The 11,101-nt window shown below is 43.5% G+C and overlaps 1 non-coding gene across 1 annotated transcript; it reads left to right on the top strand.

Moving 5' to 3' along the window:
- The first annotated feature begins 10,390 nt into the window (after positions 1 to 10,390).
- TRNAT-CGU (transfer RNA threonine (anticodon CGU)) lies at positions 10,391 to 10,463 on the top strand. Its single transcript has one exon. It is a non-coding gene; the product is annotated as a tRNA-Thr (tRNA).
- Positions 10,464 to 11,101: the final 638 nt, after the last annotated feature.

Genomic DNA, 11,101 nt, shown 5'->3' with positions numbered 1-11,101 from the left:
CGCTGCCCGCTTTAGTCTGGCTGCATTTCCGTCCTCGTATACGCAAGCACACCGGACCCCGTCGATCCGGTTCGACCGATTGCGTCCCATTTTCTCCGCCATTGCGATGCCATGCTGGGTTAACCGCAGAGAATGTCTGCACTTTCTGTTATGTTGGCCCTTGATCTTTCTCGCCACGATCTCGTTTCTTTACAGCACCCTCTCTATGGTGAAAATCCTAATGGCCAGTCCCTGCACAGCTTGCGTCCCTGAGGTGTGCTCATGTCGCCCTCCAGGTCCCACCTGAGGGCTATCATTCGCCGCCCCAGTTTAGGGTGGGGGGCTCTTCGGCTCTTCCCTTGGCCCCGATACTTTCCAGGAAGGGCGCGGAAACTTGAAATAAGGAGTGAAGTAGGGGGGGGGGACTCTTGCACGGGCGGGGGCGCCTACGAGGAATTTTACTGTAAGCACTGAGCATAAGAGGCATTAAATAGATACCAAAACCAGTAGTTGCACATGAGCATAAAGAAAAAAAGTAAAAAGCAGCTCTAAGAGTACCACAAGTAAGTCACACGGAATGTAAAGCTAGTTTTACCTTACCAACAAATAACAAAAAAGGACACCGCCACATACCACTAGCACTTGCAGTGATATTTTGCCATCCTTTATATGTCACGTATGTGACAGTCTAAAGAACAAGTCTTAATATGTGTTCTCTAAACATATCATGTCCCCGAGTGAAAGATAATGCATCTGATTAACTACAGAACTATTGCAAGCTGAAAATGGTACTTTCAGGTACAAGGCTGTATAAGTAGCCAATAAATTAAAATGGAAGCATAAGATATGGGCAAGCACAGCTGGCTACTGAGTCCCAGTATCATTGTGGCACAAAACTGCACCCCCATTTAAAAGAAGACAGCTTACATCACAAACATCCGTCTTGACAGTGCTACAATATTAAAGGAGCGCTGAAAGACTTGTCCAACATATTATGAAAACATTGCCAATCAGTTATCGAGGCTCCTGTGAACGTGTATGCAACTTGCATGCAACAGGAAATTTATAAACTCGTGTCAAAAGCAATGAAAAATCACTTGCACTCGCTTCTGCAATGTCATGCGGCGTCATTGCAAGCAAGTGGACCCACAGCAGCCACGGCGATTTTGTGATCGCAAGAAAAGTCTCAGTAATACAATTATTGCTCGTTTGAATAAATAAATTGAAAATGTATGTTTGCCATCTCAAAAAGACAGAAACGCCATTTCGTCTTTGTATGGCCAGAATAAACATTACACTTGCACGTTGCTGTGTATGGCTGCGCGTGGCTTCTCAGAAAAACCATAGCGTAGATGCCGCAGACACTCTGTGGTGCCGCCACGAGCCATTTTGTGTTCCACTTTTTGCCGGGACTAGCTGGGCATTGCCACCTTGCGTGCCCTTGCCATCTAACTTTGCTTGTGCTTGAAGGATTAAAAAAATTAGGGCGCTCGATATTCATGAGGCGACATAATTTAATAGTGATGTCATTGAATGACTAGAAGTGTTTTAGGGCCCCTTAACCTGAACACAATGTGCGCCAGCAAGATGATCATGGAGGCAACTTGGAAATATGTCTTACAAATTAAGCTCTGCAGTGCTCCACAGAAATGCAGTGGGTCTGTGACCAGCCACATTGCCAAGCCCCAATATGATGCAATATGAGCAAACAGGCATTTTATACTTTGCAGGTTTCGATACAAATTCTGCTCCAAGCTTGTACGTTGCACACTGGTACTTTCAATTTTACTGAATTGTACTTCTGTCACCAGGAACAAAGAATGCTAGATTAACAATCTGCATGCCGGCTACCATTTTAGAAGAATCCCGATTCCTGGCAGGAGCATAACGTAGCCAATCCTTGATGACCTTTTCTACAACATAGTGGCTTCATTTGTGAACCTCCTTCACAGATGCTGCAAGAAAATGAGAATGAGATCAGCTACCGCACAATGCAATCTCGGCAATTCTGTTAAAGTGACATGTGCTTTGTTGCACAACTGAATGGGCTTACTGATAAAGACTGCATGACAAGATAGGACACCTACGCCTAAATTGAATTGCCTACGCATTAAAGGGCTGAAAAATTGATTTAACAGCATCACTAAACAATGGGTACACCATCAAACATCCAACAGTATATATCGATCGCATGCTGTCAGCAATTCGCGCGATTATAACTCACCTTTCTCATAAGAATGGGTCTGAAAATTGCTTTGTGTTACAAGAGGATACAAAAACCGGAACTATATTAGCAACAGCTTAAGTCAGAGGTAATGCCATTATCCCATTGAGATGGTAAGAGAACTCGGTAGGTTGGAAACTCACTTTCATTACAAAAGCTCATTCAAATGGGAGGGTATTTTACATGTCAGGCAAGTGAGAAAATGCTGCGGTACAATTTTTTCTCATTTCAGGCTGTACTGCATGTACTGCAGAAAAAGAAATGGGCAAATTTTTCAGTCGAAGCATGGGCCACCAATTCATTCACAATAACAGCTGCACCAAAGTGAGTGGTTTCAGAGTATTTTGTTTTTTCACACTGAACTCGCAACAAAATTCTGTACACATTAGGTTTGAGGTACATTAAAACCAGGTAAATACAATTTTTAATGGGGTCTTCTCGCGTGCAGTAGCTACAGCCGACACCATATCAGAAGGCTATATTTTAATATTCCAATGTGCACCGCTAGTGAACTCACACCTGTGACTTGATGCTCAGCAGCAGGAAGCCACTGAGCAACCACAGGGTAATTACAGTTAGGCAATTGCGCTATGAAAGATATTTCTGCTTCACAATGTTTGTTTTTTCCTTTGAAAGCTTGTGCTGTCAGCATACTTAACGACAACGCGTCCTGGGAGATTAAGGATGTTAAAAGCATTATTTTTTTTTTGCCCATTCCACGAGAATGAGGCCGCCAAGCTGCCTGACATTAGGATCCTCAAAATTCTTCGCGTGCATGACTCGACTTCTGCCTTCTTTGCTGATGAGCTGCACCAGCCTGCGTCTTTAGAAAAAAGTATGAATGCTGGGCTTAGGGAAATACAATAAACCCCTGCTAAGCAGCCCAGAGTACAATTCAGCTGAGCATTTGTTCTTCGACCTTGAATTTCTATACCTATAAAAATTCACGTTCTTCAGAGAGATGAACTTTAATCCTAAAGGCTCTTGCGTCAGAGTTGTTGCCGGTAACACATTAAGACAGACTAAATACTATTTCTGTAGCCTAAACAACAAAGTAAACTACAAAATAACTAGATTTATCTTCTATACTATGTTTGTGTTCGGGCACTGAATTCCAAAATGATTTGTCTTCTGAGGACCATTAGTAGCATACGTGTGAGGCACCCATACACGCACTGCCACTGCTATTAGGAACATAAGAGCCTGTGACATTACTCCGTTAAGTGCCCGCTACCGGCGCCTCATTAAGTTTGGCAGCGCAGGCGCAATCAAAGCGATTGGCGAAAAGCCTGGCGAGTTGTCGGCGAAGGTTTCACGAGGCGCCAGAGGTGGCACTTCGCAAAGTGATTCCACGGGCTCCCGTGTTCTCGCTAGCAGTGTGTATACCATAATTAAAGTACTATTCGGCAATAAATGACATCACTTACCGGTAGATAGCCCTGCAGGGATACATAGCTTCAAATCTGACAATTTCTAAATTAGTGTAGGCTGTGCAGGATACACTTGGAAAGTGCATTGAGTCATGTTAAATTTAACCATGAAGAAAAGAGACATACACAAGATACCACAACCAATTGACTCACCAAAGCTTCCTTGGCAGCTTCCAAGCTGCCATCAAACTGCGCGAAGTCCTCCAGGTCATTGAAAGGCTCCGAAACAACATTGTTTGTGGAGGTCGTCTGCTTGTTCAATTTGCTTTCGATGGCTTCCAGCAACTTCCCATGCAGTTGTTGCACAATCCTCAATGCAGCCAGCCATGTGCCAACAACATGGCTACCAGCCATGTGCCATGAGGTCAACAATGTGCACCATAACTAGAAGCAAGAAAATGCGCTCCAAGTTAGTTCAAGGATTTTCGTCGATGGAGCAGGGCCACAGAGCTTAAGTCTTTTCAGTGAAGCCATATAAAGTACTTTGAAAACACCTGCGCAGGTGTGGTCTCGCAAGGGAACCACAACGACTGTGTTAGAAAACACGAAACAGCACATAACAAAGAGGGCACAATAATGAGAATTGTGGGATGTAAGTGTGGACAGGACAGACCACCAATACTCTAACCTCACATCCAATTCTTGCTAGTTTTCCAAGATAAAGGCGGACTGACAATATGTGTTACATATCACTTTAGACAAAAACATGCCCAGAAACAAGAGTCCTTAACCCTTCGAGGGTCGATTTTTTTCGCCATATGCGACCGCCCAGGGTCGATTTCTTATTGCAGATTCCAATTCTTAGGGAATTTGAAATAAAAATTACTTCAATTTTTCTAGGGTGACCGTAAAATGAGAAAAAATATGTTGCGTTGGTATATATGTACTTTTCATTCATGAATAACACAATAAAAAGGAAAACAAACTTATAAGAATAAAAAAAAATTTGGTGCATTGTTATACACATTGTTCAAGGCTTTGAAAATGCGCACACGAGAATATTTCGCAAGACTCAAATGTTCCTGCTCTTACACATGCATAGCATAATCGAACTGCGTAGGCGCACTCACTCAAGCAAACTGTGTAGTTGTGTGCCCTTCAAAAAAAGCAAAACGTGACAAACTTCCGCTAATCATCTTATTGCCAAACAGAGGCAACTAGTTTTCGTGAGTCTAAAAAAAAGCAACGGAAAGCATACACGCGGCATCCTTCCTATGCGCACCCCTGTGAGCACTTAACGAGCAAGAAACAAGCGGCCGCCCTTTGAGCCATTAGTAACGAGATAGCCATCAGTTTTGCAAGCGCAAGAAGCTGAAACCGCCTGCGAAACAAAACCCAAACCGCCGCCCGCCCGCGCGCGCGCCATGCGGAAGCGGTAGTATATAGACGCGCGGGAGCAAACTAGCTATGAAACAAACCATGTAACTAAATCCCAGAGAGGGGGGCGCGCGAAAAACATTCCCTGTATTCCCACATAGTGGCAGCACATGACAGAAAACAAGTTAGGAAATTGGCGCGCTTTTGAAATGTACAAAAGGAGCCGTAAATATACGGCGTCAACCATTTTGAACTTGTTCACGGCGCCGTATATTTACGTCATTGACCCTGAAAGTGTTAACTGTTCAACAACACAACGGCAATAATCTATGCTACAAGCACACCATCTTGCCTGCACAGGGTGTCTACTAAGTTGACTGCCAAATTCCCTGAGTGCCTTAGCAAGATTCCCTAAGTGACGCAGAACTATGTTTTATGTCAAGACGGGCTAAAACCTTATCGCTCGATGCTGTCACTTTCTAGCAAGAATCTCAAAAGAAAATTAAAGAAAGCGACTTAATCCAGTTTCAATACCAAGGAGTAGTGTTTATGTTATTCAAGAAGAGAATAGAAGGGAGGGGTTAATTAAACGCACAGCAAATGAGATATCTTCGAAAAAAATTGCAAATCGAGTCGGACATTCTCAAATACGAATAAAATGCAGATGCATATAGAATCACATATTTTCGAATACGAGCTGTTTCTATCAGCTGATAGCAAACTCATTGGTACGAGGCCCAAGCTTTGTCACAATTGAGATTCTGTCTCAACAGCTCGTAACTTAATCTGAACTGTCCTGACATACTCTCAGCCCGCACACGAAGCCTAATTGTTGTGTTTCACTGCTTTAAAGAGTTTATTTTGGTTTGGATGATGGATACCTGCATCTCGGAATCAGCCAACACTTTGCTTTTTGAGCTCAAACTCCTTCAAAACGGCGGCAGCACGATTCCTTTCCCGTTCATTCCTTCATGCGTAGGTCCTTTGCGTTCTCGTCCTCCTTTCGCCGCTCGTTCGCCCCACGGACCATTCGAAGCATCTTTTTCGTCAGTTACACAGTCAACGTCCGATTTTTCGAACTCTCTAGGGGCCGGGAAAACGTCCGAAAAATCGGCTAGTTGTAAAAAATGAACGCATGTCTTTTATTGCTCTTGAGGGCCCAAACCGCCACAGGCACATTCGAAAACGCTCTGAAGGCCTGTCGGTACACGTATTAGGCATATCGGCGCTCGTACTGTGACAGGAGATACACGGTGCGTGCGTGTATAATTAAGATATACATACTATGTCCCGTAGCAATTTAGCCCCTTCCCACGCTTATGATTTACCGCAATACTTTTGCGTATGCTTCAGCAAGTAACAATTCTGTACACTGAAGCTGACTTTCAGGAACCGGTATTATGCAACGCATTGTGCTTTCCGAGCTTCTAAGCCAGTCGCGAGGACCACTAAGGCCGAGTGAGTGCCATTGCTGTCAGCAGCGAATTCTTTCAACGAAAAACAGGGCACTCAACGGCAAGAAAATAGCGAACATCGAAACGGCTAGGCCTAGCGTTGCCGCAGTGGTGGCTACGGCTGCCAGTGGATCTGCGGGCAAAAGCGCCGGTTCGAGGCGGCGAGGTAATCAAACGGCAGCGATGGTGGCTTTGATTAATGCCGTTTCCGAGCTGCGGTCCCGGTACAAATTCCGGAAAATCGGACAGCGAAGGGCTCTTGCGTCCGAAATTTCAGACATTCTGATACATTGACTCTATGGAGTACGTGGTGATGCCGCGAAGCCGTCCGAATTATTGGGCATACGGAAGTCGGTCGTTGACTGTACACTGGCAACTCCTCCAGCCGACGAAAGGGTGTCAAAGACGACTCGGTACGATTCTTGTTTGTTACTCGAGCCAGCATTACCGCGACTTTGGCCCTTTTGAATAAAATTACAGCAAATTTTCCCTGATAGAACAAATTCCCTCAGTTTTTCCAGACTACTCAATATCCCTGAGAATTCCCGGTTTTCCCGTTTGGTAGACACCCTGCCTGCAAGAGGCAGCAGCATGTCACACGCTTTGGTTCCTACTGAATGGCTGATAGAGAGATGACACTCTTCTCCAGAATAAGAAAAAAGACATCAAGGCTGGAAACAAATGAAGTAATGGAAACTGCATTTAAAATAAGGAAATTTTTACAAAGTTAGGCTAACCAATAATTTGTAGTTGCGACTATCACGGGGGTTCTGCTATGATGTTCCAATGCTAAGCATGTTAGAGACGGGATAAATTCTGTTTTTCGCTACAATGACCAGAAGTGAATAAAAGGTGAATGTTCACATGCTTTTATTCACACTGCCGCAACTCTCGTGCATATTACCTCTAAACAACCACAACTGTTTAGTTCCTTGCATCACCAAACTGCTAGTATCACAAGCCTTGCCCATGCTTTTTGTGAAACCATCTGTTGAAAATGTCAATTTAAGAAACGTCTTTAGCTTTGCTTAAGAAAACATGAAGTACACACAGAATGAGGCACTAACTTAAGCTTCATTTGCCTGGTAATATCAGCTAAGACTATCAAGGTAACTACAGTACTTGAAAAAATGTGTCGATTGCCATTCACATGTTGAAAAGGAGAGTAGTTATTGGTTTATTTCTGACATAAGGTATTTGCTGTAGCTTCTACTACTGTATAAGTGGCCAGAAAGAATGCAAGGTTCCAGTTATATTTGTCCTGCAGTTTGTCAGCAGGCGTTTGGCGTGTTGCGACACCACGTACCCGAGCACACAAGGTTTGGACCCTTCCGCGTGTAGCCGTGCGTGTCCGAATTTCCGGGCGGCAAGGGTTAACCTTGTTTGCGAGATTCACCTAGATTACAGCATATTTGGTTATAGCAAGGATGTACTGCTGACCTGCACGCAACTTGCCCTTATGTCGTCACGTGTCCTTGGTGGGCTCGGTTGTGGGTGGTAGGCATCACTGCTATGCCGTAATGCTACACTCTAAAAAAAAAAGTTTGCACTCTTTCGGGTGTATATCTGCCACACAACAATAATCGTCATCTGCCTTGTTGCGTTTCCTCTCTTGAAAGCGCCGCGCCCGCTACTTTCCTGTCGGGAATGCTATGTCATGCTGCCGTTGCCGTTTGTTACTGGAAAGGACCAGGCTCGCAGCGTTAAAGAAAGGAAACACATCAAGGCAGATGACGATTATTGTTGTGTGGCAGATATACACCCCAAAGGGTGCAAACTTTTTTTAGAGTGTACATACTGTGGCATCAAGCTATCCTCCACTTCCAGTTCGTCTCCTTCAGAAAAACGGACGCACCGATGCAGCACTCTACTTTTTCGCCCACCCTAAAGAAACGTTCCCGAAGTTTTACCTTGTGCATTGTGAAAATCGAGACAAGGCTGTATGAACAATCTCGCCATTTCTCGTGTCAAAATCTCTCACTGAAACAGAGCAAGGTTACAAGGCATCGAAGATGGTTAGTGGTGAATTGCCGCTTGAGCTGTGCGATAAAACAGCACAGCAGGCTGTCTGAGCTGGTGGCTATTGGGGACAACGCTGTCTCTATTTCTCTTGACCGCTCACTTAACACCACGCATGATAATGTAGGCATAGATTCCAGCTGTAAGTTTAAGACTGTTCTGCTGGAAATAGCATGTTCCAGTTGGAGCTGCATTTCTTTCAACAGAATGATGAAAATTCCAGCGGCCAACATTTCCAGCTGAAGCTAAGTACCTGTGACAGCTGGGAGCAGCTATTTCCAGCTAGCAGCTTTTCCAGTTCACGCTGAAAAGTGCTTACACCAGCCGGAACTTGCCATTTCCAGCTGCATAAAATGCTGTATAGTGGGAGCCTTCATGTCCAACTACAAAATTTCAGTTTGAGACAGCTCACATAGCTGAGTCTAGACCATCTTCAGTGAGAACATTGACCAAACCAATGCATTTTAATAAAGGTAACGTGAACACTAGGCATTTCAGCAGAGCTTAACTAAATGTAGCGACAATGTGCTATATCGAATGTGAATTAATTATTGGGTCGATTTCTCCAGTGACACTATATTCCAGATGGCTGATGTAACATCTGTATCTTAATATTGTAAACGAGATTTATTAGGGTTCGTAGCGACCGCCGGTTCTACGATGCACCGAGCAGTTCCCGAGCTCGAGCTTCTGCTGCGCGCTTGATGCTGCCGATGCTGCTGACCCAGTGCGCACGTTCGTTATCTTCCTTACAATATACCTAATAAACTGGCTAATTATAGCAACAGGCTGTAATTAGCTTTTAATTCAAATTATTATGGAAGGTTGCAATAGTGGAATTGAAGCTAGGCAGGGTCCAGAGCATTCCCTTGAGAGCAACTTCAAGAAATGGGCGTCTGAATTTAGTGGCGAAATACATTATTGTTTATGCATCATTATGGCATGTTGCCTGAAGAAACGTAGCTGTAAAAATATTTGGCAGCCTGGAAATGCAGTCTCCACATTTTGAATATGTCAAAGTTGATGTAACCTATTATGATCATGATGATTCGATTTCAATCAAATAAGTACGCTTTGTAAGATGCCATACAAAAATAACTGAAGTAATTGGCTTCTTGCTGGTAATTAGATAAATGATATGTAGAATCCATCTCCGACAACCGGAACGATGATAAATTTACGAATAAGAACGCCTCCCTCAATATTTCCTTGAAACACCCAGTATGTAGCAGAATTCGGCACAGAATTTCGCTTATGTGTTCATATAGGGAGTGTTGGGACCTAATGTCAGAAGCGTGCAGGTAATGACAGCAAATGGGCTTTATTGTTCAATATGTGCCCATGAAACAAAAACTAATCACTTTTAAACACTTTTGTAAATGTTCGGCTGCCACAGGAATGTTGTATGCACGTGCCACAATGGGTCAGAGGCTAAGGCGTTGGGTTGCTGAGTGAAAGTTAGCAGGTTCAACCATGGTTGCGGTGGTTGGATTTCGAAGGAGCCGAAATGCGAAAATGGATCGCACGCGCAATGCGAAGGATGTAGGACCCTTCTACAGATCCCACATCCTACGGCAAGTTCTTTTTTGAGCCACTTTCATTTCCATTAATTTATCGTTTCGTTATTTCATTTATTAAGCAGAAGTAATTTCCTCTTGTTGTTCTTGGTGTCAGTGTTTGTTGGCTCCTTATGATGTGACTAACAAAAATTGGGCCTCTCGGTTAAACCTCCTTTCTTGTTTATTACATAACAAGGGTCTCGAACACGAAAAAATTGATGCATTCAGGTAGCATGTGTCGGTTCATTGACCGATTGCCTTCACCCAAAAAGATAACGTTCTCGTGACGCCTGCGGCAAAAAAGATGTTCCACATCCGCCGCCAAGGTTTGTGAGTGGTGGTGCTGGGTAACACTCACTGGCTTCTACTAGGAACATTAATACCTAAGAAAACGGACGGGGAAACGGCGCCACAGTTGCTCAATTGGTAGAGCATCGCACTCGTAATGCGAAGGTTGTGGGATCGTTCCCCACCTGCGGCAAGTTTTTTCATCTAGTTTCATTTCCTACAATTTATCGTTGCTTTATTTCATTTATTAAGCACAAGTAATTTCCCTTATGTTGTCCTTGGTGTCAGTATTTGCTGGCTTCTGATGAAATTCTAGATTTAGGTGCATGTGAAATAACCTTAGACGGCTAATGTTACTTGCAGAGCCCCATAGTGCACCGTATCGCGTATTCTAAAAGCAGATTTTAGAACAGCACCAATAAAGAGTGGCATACAACTACAATTACTGTAAAAAATATTCAATGCTTCAACAGAAAAAAGATCTCAAATGAAAACAAACAGCGAAGCCAAGACACAGAATGTAAATAAGTTTTCATACAACATAGTCATCAAAGAAACTTACTCAGACATGAAATGTAGCGTCAGCTGACTAGAGGTGAACAGTTAGATATAAAAATTTCGAATAAGAAATAGAACAGAATTATTCAAAACACTTAATATACTTCCGCTTAGCTTTTGAGTAATGAGCAGATGTGCAAGTTACCAAAAAAGAAAAGAAATTTGAAACAGCCAGCGGAGCATTTTCTCCGTTGCAGCGATAAAGTCGTGTCTACAGATAATATCGCCTAAGTGCAGTTAACGTTGTAATATATGTACATACGCATAATGTCC

The sequence above is a fragment of the Dermacentor andersoni genome, chromosome 2 (assembly GCF_023375885.2).
Source record: "Dermacentor andersoni chromosome 2, qqDerAnde1_hic_scaffold, whole genome shotgun sequence".
Taxonomy (NCBI): Eukaryota; Metazoa; Arthropoda; class Arachnida; order Ixodida; family Ixodidae; genus Dermacentor; species Dermacentor andersoni.
This window is presented reverse-complemented; position numbering and strand designations above follow the sequence as displayed.